Genomic DNA, 13,212 nt, shown 5'->3' with positions numbered 1-13,212 from the left:
GACGCCGCGGCCCTCCCGGCCGCTCCGGGAGCCGCGGGCCCCGGCAAGGCCTAGCGCGCCCGCCGCCCCGGAAGGGCCCGGCGCTGCCGCCGAGCGGGGCCGCAGGCGGCGGCAGGAGACCGAGGAGCCGGCCTGGGACCCGGCCGGCGCGTCTGGTCGCGGGGAGACGATGGCGAGTGCCCCTGCCTACGGGCGACCGCGGGGCGGGCGGTAGTTTCTGCGGCCGGGGAACGGGAAGCCCTCGCTGCCCGGCCTCGCGGCTAGGCCTCGGCGCGTCCCTGGACTCGGGTAACCAAGTTCCCTGGGCGGATCCGGCCCGGCCGCAGCGAGCAAACTCCCTGCTCCGTCACCTGGTCCGAGCGGACTCGCTCCGTGCCGGCCCGTCGTTTGGTGTGCACCACCTACCTAAACCAGGTTTTGGTAAATGACCATGGTTAGGTCTGTTGATGGTTAGGACTAGGTTTTGTGATTTTAAAAACATGATTCGGGTACAGTTGCAAATAAGCAGATAGCTCTAGCCCAGTCCCAAGGCACAAAGAAAAAAATGTTTAGGGGCTGATATATAGGCGTTGAGCTAGCTGGTAAAAAATAAGTTAACTTCAGTTCACTGCCATATGGTTTAGAAAAGGGGGAGGGGGTTGTGTTTTCTTTGTTTCACTACCACAGGTCTTTAAAAAGTATTAAGAAAGAGACTTAGCAAAAACTTTATCCTGGTAAGGTTAATGCAAGATTGTAGAAGTGGCTTGAAAGTATTGTGTACTCTTGGTTTTTAAATCCTGTGTAGGTGATGTAGGAGTGAAGAAAGTTTAGTGAGTCAGCTAAGTGTGTGCTTCACACCGTTGGAAGGATATTCTTAGGGAAATAACAGGCCTTAGAATTTCGAGGTTGAAAAACTCAGATTGATTAAAATTATGTTTAGAGCAGATTTCAGTATTTGCATTACTAATTGCAATGTTGAGATTGACTCTTTTGTGTTAAAGGATTCTGTATCTTAAAAGTCAGAAAATGAATAGGAAATATTTTTTCTTCACTTGCTGTGTACAAGTGTGGACATTTTGAAATAAGGTATTTAGGCTCAGAAATATTTTGAAACAAATGCCTATTTTCCATTTTTTTCCTACTCAACAGAAACATATTTCCTATCTCTGTAATTTAAGAGAAATTGCAATTAAAGTTATAATAAAATTTGTTTTTTTATTTTAATTTTTTTTAAAGGAGGGTGCAGCTCAAAGTGGCCCATGCGGGGATGGAACCAGCAACCTTGGTGTTAGTAGCAAAGTGCTCTAACCAACTGAGCTAACCGGCCAACCTCAAGTTTTAATTTGGAATATTAAAGTTTATCTTAGATTGTAGTTGTGGGTACACTGACCACCTTCAAGACAAAGTGAATATGAACAATGGCTGCAGGCCCTCATAAAAACTGGGAGAGTTAAAATTACAGAATCAGCAATGGGACAAGGGTGTTTGAGACCCATTATCCTTGCTTCAGGAAAACATCCAGATAGTTCCAGATTGAGTATTCTAGTTAAATGGTATCCTAGGAAGATTCCTTTACCCTCAGTAATCTTTTAGAATAATTGAAATCCCACAGTGCCAGTATTCTTAGATGTAACAAATTCTGTAATTTAAGCTCTACTTGGTCCTGTGTAGTTTTGAAATTTACTTTTTAGTTACTCAGATATTACTGAACCTTAGGGCATTAATAGCACACCTTTTCTGGTAACTTACATAATGCCAGATGTTTCTGAAAAAGGAACATTGTTACAATACATCAGTTGAAGACTTAACTACAGTATTTGACAAGTGATTATCTTTTAAGGGTCTAGTTTATGGCCTAAGTCAGAAATGGCAGTCCCATTGAAAAATCATTTAATACATTTAATTCATTATATACATGTGTTGTGGAATAGTTCAGGCTGCCGTTATTTTCATGAGTAGGAATTTAACCTATCAACATTTGTAGAGTTTGACATCCTCACTATTTTAGTTCTTTTCTCACCTTTATCTTCTTTGGGCCAACTAATCCCATTTCTTTTAGCATTTCTTTAGTGGTATGATTTTTGAGCTCTTTTAATCATCTGTCCACCTTCAAATTCTCTGTAGTTCTTGTTTCTTTTCAGCAGGGGACCCAGAACTGGATGTAGTAATCCGGTAAAAGATCTGAACTTTGCTGCCTATAATGTACTTGTATTGTGCTTCCTTTTCAGTGCCTTCTGCGTGCACATAATTTGTTACTTTGTCTTTTTTGCCCACCCTAATGAGTTGTACCAAATAATGTATATGTAATGATGTAACTTTAGACAACACAGCTCCAAGATGGACATCTGTCAAGCTTAGAGTCTCTACCTTGTGAAGCAGTGGACAACACTTCTGAGAAAGGAGATGTATAGAGAAGTGCTTTAGCTCTGGAGTCAGCATACTTCTTTTGTAAAGGGCCAGGTAGTAAATATTGCAGGTTTGGTGAGCTGTGAGTTTAGCTCTGTCGTTGTAGTGTAAAAGCAGCAATAGACAACATGTAAATGAATGAGCATGACCGTGTTCCAATTAAAACTTTATGGACACTGACATTTGAATTTCATATAATTATCGTGTCATGAAATATGATTCTTTTTAAAAATGTAAAAACCATTCTTGCAGACCCTACAAACACAGAAGGGGGCTGAATCTGGCCCCAGTTTGGCCCAGGGTTATAATTTGCCTACTTTTGCTCTAGACTAGAGCTTTAGAGAGTTGATAGAACTGGAATTGTCAGAGTCCAGAAAGGGCCCACTCTGTGGTATTCCTTCATTTCTTTGGGGTAAATGGGGAATAAAGTCATGGACTAAACCAGTTCTGTACCTCAGTTTCCAGCTGCACTATGTAGATAGGGATACGAGTAATTGTTCGCAAGGGGTGGGACACAGGCTTCTCACCTTTCCAGACCCCATCTGAGGGGATGGCAGTACTCTCCATCAAGTCTCCTGCTTGCCCATTATGACTCTCCCAGTCGGAATGCCAGGGTCGCTTAATGCACTTTGTAATGTTGTGTTAACAAACATTTTACATTAGTGCCTAATCACTTTATGTTCACCATACCAGCACCATCTAGCTCTGTTACAAGTAGTGAAAACAGTTATTTTGTATTTTATTTGTAAGGTTTTTTTAATGTTTCACTGCATACTTTCTTTTAAATACTTTAAAAAATATTCACAGCTTAAAATCCATTTAAAAGCTTTGCAAATTTTAATAAAACATAAAATTACTCAGTGCTTATTAGCCAAAATAAAGTTATGAATGTTCTTGTGTGAGTTGGAATCTACTGGATTACCTGGAATTAGGAATACATTTATTGCCTTAAATCATTCAACCTTTTTTCAGTTGCTACTATGTATTAGGTACTCTGCTAGCTCCCAAGGAATGTGATGATGAATAAATGAGACACAGCTCCTCACCTTAAGTACAGCTTCTACAGCACAATGTGAGGCATTCCATGAGGAAGGGACAAACAAATTGATGACAAAATAATTACCAACTTTTTGTTACTAAATTTGCCCAAGTTCAGAGAGGGATTCTGTTGTGACTTCTAATGCTTTTTCCTTGAGTGCCTTAAATTTTTGTGGGTTACTCTTGATTTTGGATATAATTATTTGAGATTTAAAATTGAGTGCTTATTTTTACCTGGTTTGTATTTCCCTTAGGTGTTAGAAGATTTTCATATGTAAAAATGGTAGTGAATAAATGGACACATGATCACATTGTTCTGTAATTCTCAGAAGCACCTGATACTGTTTATTTTCAAGATGTTAAGTACAAGAGTAGGCAGGTTATTAATCTAGCTTTTGAAAGTTGTACCATTTTTTGAAATTGTAACACTTTTTTGTTGGTAGATTTAAATTTTCTGTTCTGAAAATGCAATCTGACACTAAAAACACATACAGATAATTCCAGAGTGAATTGCAATAATTTTATTTTCAGGATTTGGGGATTGCAAAGACAGGATAGGTAATTAGCATGTGATTTTAATGTGACTTTTGCTTTCCTGTAGCAAAGTAAATTAACTCCCACTGAAAAGATCTGCCATCATGTCAGACGACTTATTTTATTTTAACTGATCTATTAAAAGATTATGAGATTCTTACTTAGACTTTTTCAGTTTCAATAAATCATGAATTACATTTACCTTGACTTTCAGTAAAAGAAAGATGAGAATGTAAATATTTTAATTTCTGGGGTCTTTGATTTCATGATTTCATATGAAGTTGATTTTGAAGCCCATTTTTCCCATATTTTGACTTTCGTGTTTAAGTTAAAATGTAATAAAATGTAATTTTCCTTTTTTAAATTGGAGATTAATTTGGAAGAAATTCCTTTTACTTTTAGAATCTTAAAATGTATTAGCAGCAATCTTGTTTAAAGATTGAAAACATTTTCACAGTAGAAACTTACGAAACTTCTGATGTGAAATGACCAAACAAATCCTTTCATATTAGGCTTGCAGCGTTTTAAAAAATAAATCCTTGCACTTAGGAGTTGTAATTTAATTTTCAAAACATCAGCTTTATAACATCTATATACATTTGCTGAGGCTTGTTGTTTGTTTGTTTGTTTAACTGGAGGTTCCAAAGTTGTTTTAATGACGGTTAAGGCATCATTGGATTATCCTAGAAATGGTATGTTTTTTATTACATTTTAAAGGTTGCTTTCGGGCAACTTTCATGGATATGGACTTGAAACATTTTCTGTATTTCATATTCATGAAAGTTAAAAGTAGAATGCTGTTCGTAATTAAACATCTTTGTTTATAAAAGATTATTAATTTCAATGTTGCGCTAGGAGCCATGATGTTTTTCATTTCCTTAAAATGATAAGTGCAGTTTTTTTCCACTCACTGAAGTTATTCATTAAAATTGAGGAGAGTCCCTAAGAGGTATACAGATCAGAGCATTTTTTAAATGGGGTAGTTTTTAAATATTAGCCATCTCCTGATTCATGTTGAAGATAAATGGATAAGGCAGACAGTTTCCTATGGGGACATGTTACGTAGATTCCATGGTAAGGAAGGAAGTAGTGAAGAAAAGGGGGTGTTCTGGGCTGGGAAGGACAAGAGGCCAGGAGGACGTTGGCAGAGAAAAGTTAGGCAAGGTGGACATGAAACTTGGAAATGATCTGTAGCCACAGGGAATCCAAAACAAACCAACTCTCATGCCTCATGAAACATCCTAAGAGCTGGGTACCAGGAGGTGAAAACTCAGTGTCCAGTGAAACCAGCAAGAGATGCTTTGCCTTGGGAAGCGCATTCCAGGGTACCATCCCTACTCTCTCTCACTGCCCTCCCCTTTAGTGTTTGTTAGTTGTGTTTTCAGTTTTCTTTTTTGAATAGTAACAAAGCAGAGTGTGGGTCCATCCAGTTCATGTACCTGGTCAGTTTATCTCATCTATGGCCACAGTCCCAACCTGCAGTCCAGTAGACTTTGGCTAATGGCCACAAGTGGTGCCAGGAAGAAAGTAAGGATGGATCTCTGCAAATCTAGCATTGCTGCTAGAAAAAACCAACTGAAATCACAAGAGTGGATCAATGCGGTCACTTTCACCTGGGAGGGACAATAAGTGGGTGGAGCCTCGACATTATAACTAATTAGTTTTGCACATTATCTTCTATTGAATTGTGGGGTTTTTTTCCTCTCTTGATAGCACTCAGTGCCAATGTCATGAACTTCAACTTTTACTAGGGTAAGAAAGAGGATTTTCATTAGAAGAGTCACTTTAGAATGCTAAGTTAATGAGTTGACTTAGAGCAGTCATGGGTATATTCGACTTTAATTTATTTTTTAGTTTCGACTTGTTTAAGACTGTCACGCTCCCCTCCCACCTAGCAAAGTTAAGGGTCCCTCTGGTGGCACTCCTGCTTTATCTATTCTCCAGGCATTTTTTTCTGCTGTAATTGTTTACTTGTCTGCCTCTCCCACAAGCTACCTGAGGGGTCGTATAGTGTTACACATAACCTTTGCACCCTACCACCTAGCATACTGTCTGACCTTTGGGAGGTCCACTGAACATTTGTGGGTGATTGTTAGAGAGGTTAATATTGTCTAAAAAATGGTGAGACTGGAAAATGCTCTCCTCTGTTTTTATCTGGGGAAGCTGGTTAAGAGGGAAGTAAATTGTGGGAAAGAAGACTCGTACCTTTCAGAAAAGTAAGAGGCAATGAATAAATTACATGGAATGAATGTAATTTAGGGGAGCTGGCTTCTGGGCGGTAGTGGCCTAGGACTAGATCCGGGGTACTGTTTTGTTATACTTCTGGCTCTGGTTTCAGATTAACTGGCCATGAGTTCTGCATATCAATTGCACTATGTGCATGAGTTTTCTGGTTCATTCAGTCATTTATTCAGTGAATGTTTATGGACTACTTACTTGAGTACCACTCAAAGTCATCTCCAGAATTTGCCACAAGTTGTTGACCCTGCAGGTTGATAACATTCAGTGGGTTTGAAACACATGTTTGTGAATTAAATGCTTTCCTGTTGCACAGGCTGTGGCTCTTTCCAGTGTGCTGGAATTAGTCCTTGAAGTTTATATTTTATGACAGGGTAATTAAATCATGTAAGTGTTTTAATCTTGTGGCAATATTTGCAACCCCCTCCTTTTTTTTACAAAAAGTTTATTTTCATTTAAGTTTCACAATTACTTCTAATTCTGCCCAGCAGTACATTTATTTCCTTAACAGAATTGTCCTTAGACTGTGGAAGTCTCAACCCACATCTATCTACATATGTTAATATATGTTCAGATAGGTTATTTCTGATAAGTTTTTAAGTATCTTTTTGATACTTGGAGAGAAAGGAGCTCAAGGGATTAAATGTTTAATTTTTCTGTTCAGTATAGTTTTTTGAAAATTCCTAATGGTTATATAGCAACTGTTGGGGTAACTAGATCCTACTTCCGTTACTCTTTTTCAACCAGTATCAGTATTCTTTGTTCTCTATGGTTGTAGAAGTTAGGCAATGCAAGCCACGAGAAGCTTTCTAGATTAGGAGTTAAAGACATTGAAGTAAAACAGGTAGGGATTGTGGGAATTATTACAGATGTATCCCTTCTTTTCTGTAAAAATGAAATACGTGCCGGGGGCCGGGGGTGGTTGGGTATTGAGAACCAGGTAGTGTTTGTAATCAGAGATCTTATGCTCGACATTATGAACACTGCTAGCGATTCTGATAACAGTTAATTGCAGTTTGAAATGTATGTAAACTGTGCAGTGTGTTTGCACAGCTATAGATACAGATATACATGGTGGTCACAGAGGTGGAACTACTCTTTCCTTCCCTAGAAAAATGATGATTAGAACTTCAAGTGACAGTGGGTGAGCACTTGACCCGTGGCATTCCTACATTAGGCCAGGAGCAAGGATCTTTACTCCATCTCAGACATACTGCATATCTTCATATTCATTCATTGCTCTATGTCATTTTTTATAAGCTTTTTAGAAATCACCCAAAGGAGGAAGAGATAGCAAATCTACTTACAGAATTGGAATAGACCATCACTGTCCAATAGAAATCTAGTACAAGCTACATGAAATATTAATTTTCTGGTAGCCACAGTAACAAAACTAAGGAGGTACAATTAATTTTAATAATTTAATGCTTTAACCCAATATACCCAAAAAGCATTTTAACATGTAATCAACATAAAATTTGCTGAGATGTTTTTACATTCTTTTTTCCTTACAAAATTGTAAAAATTTAATGTATATTTTATACGTGGCACATTTTCATTCAGATGCTAACATTTCACCCAAAGCACTTGATCTTAGCTGAAAATCATCTTTAGACTAGTGCATTGGGGTATCTGCTAATTCATTGTTGATTATACACTGTATCTTTTGTAGGTACATTTTGATGCAGTATGGCCATGAACTTAATGGTCCATTCACTACCATTCTGGATTTCTGCTTCTTGAATTTCTCTCCTAAGAACCTAGATTTTACCTTACTTTTTCACCTTAAAATTATTTTTTAACCTTTAGCTATATATAACCATCACAATAGAAACCCACTTTATAAACAGCTACAAATGTATATAAATTCTAATCACTTTGTGGGTTGTGCAGATTAGAGGAGTAAGTAATGGCTTCTGGGTGATTTTAATGTGAGTTTGGGGGTTATTTTAAAGTCCCCTGCATTTACAAATGTAGAACTTGTAAAAATTGTTTTAAGTTTTATTACAGTGAATTCAGAGGATAGTTGGGGGTTCTGTCTGGTAGTGTGATAGACTTACCATTTTTGGTAATTTATTGTAGGTGTATTTCATTGTTAATGAGATTGGATCTCTAGTATCCATCTAGAAAAAACTTGTCATCTAAAAATAGAAAACAGGTGGTTATGATTCTTCCTTAATTTTTTTTTAATTGGGGAAGGGGAACAGGACTTTATTGGGGAACAGTGTGTACTTCCAGGACTTCTTTTCTAAGTCAAGTTGTTGTCCTTTCAATCTTAGTTGTGGAGGGTGCTGTTCAGCTTCAAGTTGTTGTCCTTTCAGTCTTAGTTGTGGAGGGCGCAGCTCAGCTCCAGGTCCAGTTGCCCGTTGCTAGTTGCAGGGAGCGCAGCCCACCATCCCTTGCAGGACTCGAGGAATTGAACTGGCAACCTTGTGGTTGAGAGGACGCGCGCCAACCAACTGAGCCATCCGGGAGGCAGCTCAGCTCAAGGTGCCGTGTTCAATCTTAGTTGCAGGGGGCGGAGCCCACCATCCCTTGCGGGACTCCAGGAGTTGAACCAGGAACCTTGTGGTTGAGAGCCCACTGGCCCATGTGGGAATTGAACCGGCAGCCTTCGGAGTTAGGAGCACGGAGCTCTAACCGCCTGAGACACCAGGCTGGCCCATTTTTCCTTAATTTTAAGGAAACCGATTATGGAACGAATACTTAGCCCTCTATCAAGATTAGCCACTCACTGGTAATTTCTCTCTTTGACCTATTTGGTTTATTGTTTTAGTCAGTTAAAATTTTGCAAGTGAAAAATAGAGTGTTTGGAAGATAGTCTGTTAAAAACCAAAGACCGAGTGTTGTCTGCCTTCATTTGACTAAAACAACCGTTTGACTGCAGTCAGTTTTATGGTCCTGTTCCGTTTTAGTCCCCCTGCAGCCTCATCACTGGAACACCAGGAATTTGTGGCGTGCTCTCTCCTTGTCTTTAGTAGCATGAAAATGCTAGTACCGTAGTGTTTGGGTGCTCTCATCTGTGGGTCTCATTAAAGTGCTTCAGGACCAGCATTATCAGCATCACCTGGGAGCTTGATGGGAAGACAGATGCTTGGACCCCACCCTAGACTTCCTAAATCAGAACTTCCGGGAGTGGAGCGGAGCAGTCTGTGTCTTACCAGGCTCCTCCCAAGTCCCAGTTGTGAGCGCAGGCGTTTTATGTGTGAGATGGTTACTGCTGGTGATGGGCACACAGTGATTGTGGGACCATCTTTCATGGTGTGATATCCAAGGGGACACGGAACTGCTGGCCTTGGCCTCATTCTTCTTGAATATCATGTTATTGTCACTTGAGGAGGTAGAAGAGGAATATAGCTTCCGACTCCAGACAAATACTATCTACTTAGTCAACACATATTTATTGACAGTGTACTTGGGACCAGACACTCTTCTGGCCACTGGATTACCATAGTGAACAAAACAAGATTCCTGTCCCCACGACACTCACATTCTAGCAGAGGTATATGGTCGGCGGGCCAAACGGTGTTTTTCTAAATAAAATTTTATTGCACTACAACCATGTCTTCTCATTTACATATTGTCTAAGCTGCTTTTGTGCTGCACTGGCAGAGTTGAGTAGTTGTGAGAAAGCTGAAAATATTTATTGTCTGTCTCTTCATACAAAAAGTTTATGGATCCCTGGAATAAACCATAAAAGAATAAATATGTAATAGAGTGTTAGGAGGTGAAAAGTGTTATAAAAAAACATAGCAGGTTAAGAGAATAGAGAGTGGGGGCCTACTTTAGCTACAGTGGTTGGGGAGCCTTTCAAGATGGGACATTGAATGAGGATATTTAAAGGAGGAAGGAGATGGCTGAGGGTACACAAGTGCAGAGGCCCTGAAACTTAGAATGTTCTGGGAACAGCAGTGAGGCCACTGTGGATGGAGAAAAGTGATTGAGGGGTAAAAGAGGTAGGAAACGAAGTTGGCATGGCCAGGGCCAGTTCCTGCATCTCTTGTATTGTAGGCTGCAGTGAGGGCTGTTTAGTGTGAGTGCTTTGAGAAATGCGAAGTGTGATCAAACAATGTGGTGAATGTTTAAATAAAACAATTTATTAAAGTAAAAGACCCATTGCCATTAATCGCCCTCAAAATACTCCCCCTCACTTTGAACACACCCCATCGTCCTTGCCACTTTCTGAAGCAGTTCTGGAAGTCCTCTTTTGTGAGTGTCTTTAGTTGCGCTGTCATGGCTGTCTTGATATCCTGAATCGATTCAAAACATTTACCTTTCACAGTCATTTTGACTTTGGGGAAGAGCCAGAAGTCGCATGGTGCCAGATCCAGTGAATAAGGTGGATGAGGACACACCATAATGTTTTTATTTGACATAAATTGCTGTACCAGAAGCAACATGTGACATGGAGCCTTTCTGTTGTGATAAAAAATATATATGGTGACTACTATTGCTGAGTGCCTTCAAACGGAAAGGCAGGGATCTTCAACACGGAAGTGGAACGTCAAAGCATTGTAGCTATGTGTGACAAGTTTTACCTTGTTTGGTGCAACCAGTCTGGTATGAGCTATGGTTGAGAGGTATGTTTTAAAGTGCTGTAAATCATCCTCCATCATGACAGAGCTCTGTGTCACACATCACTTCTTTCTTTTTTTTAGATTTTTTATTGGGGACGGGGAACAGGACTTTTTTGGGAACAGTGTGTACTTCCAGGCCTTTTTTTCCAAGTCAAGTTGTTGTCCTTTCAGTCTTAGTTGTGGAGGGCGCAGCTCAGCTCCAGGTCCAGTTGCCGTTGTTAGTTGCAGGGGGCACAGCCCACCATCCCTTGCGGGAGTCGAACCGGCAACCTTGTGGTTGAGAGGATGTGCTCCAACCAACTGAGCCATCCGGGACCTCAAGGGCAGCTCAGCTCAAGGTGCCGTGTTCAATCTTAGTTGCAGGGGGCAGAGCCCACCATCCCTTGCGGGACTCCAGGAGTTGAACTGGCAACCTTCACACATCATTTCTGGCACGACAATTTCTGTCAAAAACATTACGGTGTGTTCTCATCTACCTTATTCACCAGATCTGGCATCTTACGACTCCTGGCTCTTGCCCAAAGTCAAAATGACTGTGAAAAGTAAACATTTTGAATTGATTCAGGACATGGAGACAGCCACAGCAGCGCAACTTAAAGACACACGAAAGAGGACTTCCAGAACATCTTCAGAAAGTGGCAAGAACGATGGGATAAGTGTGTTCGAAGCGAGGGGGAGTATTTTGAGGGGGATTAATGGCAATGTGTCTTTTACTGTAATAAATTTTTTAATTTAAACATTCACCGTAGCTTTTGATCACACCTCGTATATTTTAGAAGCTCTTCTATAGAAGGGTCTTTTTGTCTGAACAAATGGCAGAGACGAGAAACTGAATACCTAGTGTTGCAGCATATTCCAACACCTCTAAGAAACATTTCTTTACAAACTTTCCCCTACACTTCATCACTCTTTTAAGCTTTGTCTTCCTCAGCTCCCTTGTACGTATCTGTATTCTGTCCTTGAGGTTGTGCAGTTTGGTGGAGAGCAGATGTCTCCCTGGTTTGAATGTAAAACCCTGGAACTTAGAAATTGGGTCATCTACATTAGCAGCTTTCAAACTTTAAAAAAATATAACACATAGTAAAAAAGGTGTTTGATATTACCCATAGTTATATACATATGTAATAAGAGTTTCACAAAACAGTAATCATCTTTACTATGAGAGATGTATTCTATTTGTTTATTCTGTGTCATTAAAAACAAAACTACTAGTTGTGACCTTCTAGGTTGATTTCACTTTCTACTCATGGGTTGTGACTTGCTATTTGAAAAACACTGGCCTAGGCTGTGTAATTCAGAGCTTTGAGTCCTTACGTACAAGGTGCTGTGATAGGTACTGTCTATTTTTCCTCTTGGAGGGGGATATGGGAAGGTCTAAGCATATAAAATAAATTAGCTGTAGTATAATTGGGGCAATAAGTGTCAAATTGATTACAAGTTTCATAGTGTTGACAAGTAGAATAAATGTTTTTTGGGTATCAGAGAGAAAGCATTTCCAAAAGGGTAAAATTTAAACTCAACACTTGAAGAAATACTTCAAGTATTTTTATAGTAATCTGAGTTGGGGATGAAGATGTCTACCAAGTGAAAGAATGGTAGGAGATAAAGTGCAGAGCTAAGAAAACATGAAGTGTGTTGGAGGGAGGTGGATGGGACAACACTGAGACCAGAGTTTCTGGAACAGAAGACTCCTATATGTAAGTGGTGGGAGTGAGATGTTAGAAAGATTGATTGACTTACCTAAGATTCCTAGGGGAAAATGGGACAGGGATCCTTTGTTCTGACTTTCAGTTCAGTGCTAGAAGTCAGTTTTCTCTTTTGTAAAAGGATACTAATGTCTGTTTAGCTTCTCTCCAAGGTTGTGTAGAGATGAAATGCCAGCACATGTAAGAATGTTTTCTAAGTTAGGTAAAAGCACTGCGTAAATGTAACGTGATGGTATTTTTAATGTGGGAGATAAGGTTAGAAAGGATTGGAGCAAGGTAGACAGGGAGGGATTTTGATCGCCACACTAAAGTCAGTCTCTTCCTTTCATCCATACAGATTATGGGATGGAAGACAGAGGGCACTGCACAAGTTTTAAGTAGAGAAAGGTGATGAAAAGTGGTGTGTTTTAGGAAGATTAGTGTGGCGATGTGTGCGGGATAGATTAGTGCCTGTGGCAGCGAGACCAGTTAGAAGCTTTTTAACGAAATAAATTTGAAGTTAAAAGGACCTGAATTAGCCAATGGCAGTAGGAACAAAAAGACAGAAGATGACTTGAAATAAGGTCTTGTTGCAAGAAAGCAAGGACTAAAGTATAATTTCAGGACAAACCAGCCAGGTACTAGAAGAACAGCAGGTTATTGTAGCAAACAGGGAAGGTAGGAGGGGAGAGAGGGGGGAAAAAGTAATCTTCAGCTTTTTAAGGTGATAATAAGCCATTAGGTAGGAATCAGGA

The sequence above is a fragment of the Rhinolophus sinicus genome, chromosome 2 (assembly GCF_057876585.1).
Source record: "Rhinolophus sinicus isolate RSI-liver-muscle chromosome 2, RSI-T2T, whole genome shotgun sequence".
Classification (NCBI taxonomy): Eukaryota; Metazoa; Chordata; class Mammalia; order Chiroptera; family Rhinolophidae; genus Rhinolophus; species Rhinolophus sinicus.
This window is presented reverse-complemented; position numbering follows the sequence as displayed.